Below are 865 nucleotides of genomic sequence, written 5' to 3'. Positions count from 1 at the left end.
CGCTCATCTAATTGGAGCTAAGTTTCTTTGATATTTTGGAGTCTATAGTATATTCTCTTCTTTTTATCATATTTTGATTTTCAGTTGCTTGGGGACAAGCAACAATTTAAGTTTGGTGTTGTGATGAGCGGATAATTTATACGCTTTTTGGCATTGTTTCTAGTATGTTTTTAGTATATTTTAGTTAGTTTTTAGTATACTTTTAGTAGTTTTTAGTTAAAATTCACTTTTCTGGACTTTACTATGAGTTTGTGTGTTTTTCTATGATTTCAGGTATTTTCTGGCTGAAATTGAGGGTCCTGAGCAAAAATCTGATTCAGAGGCTGAAAAGGACTGCAGGTGCTGTTGGATTCTGACCTCCCTGCACTCGAAGTAAATTTTCTGGAGCTACAGAAGCCCAATTGGTGCGCTCTCAACGGCGTTGGAAAGTAGACATCTTGGGCTTTCCATCAATGTATAATAGTCCATACTTTGCCTGAGATTTGATGGCCCAAACTGGCATTGCAAATCAGCTTCAGAATTCCCAGCGTTTAACGCTGGAACTGGCATAAAACTTGGAGTTAAACGCCCAAACCGGCCTTGAAAGCTGGCGTTTAACTCCAGAAAAAGTCTCTACAAAGGAAAGCTTCAATGCTCAGCCCAAGCACACACTAAGTGGACCCAGAAGTGGATTTTTACGTCATTTACTCATTTCTGTATACCCTAGGTTACTAGTTCACTATTAATAGGATCTTTTGACATTGTATCTGTACCCCATGACACTTTACACGTTTCTCATTGTATCTTCTACAGCATGAGTCTCTAAACCCCATGGTTGGGGGTGAGGAGCTCTGCTGTGTCTTGATGGATTAATGCAATTACTACT

Source organism: Arachis duranensis, chromosome 4 (genome assembly GCF_000817695.3).
Source record: "Arachis duranensis cultivar V14167 chromosome 4, aradu.V14167.gnm2.J7QH, whole genome shotgun sequence".
Classification (NCBI taxonomy): domain Eukaryota; kingdom Viridiplantae; phylum Streptophyta; class Magnoliopsida; order Fabales; family Fabaceae; genus Arachis; species Arachis duranensis.
The sequence above is the reverse complement of the archived record's forward strand: the minus strand, read 5'-3'. Positions refer to the sequence as shown.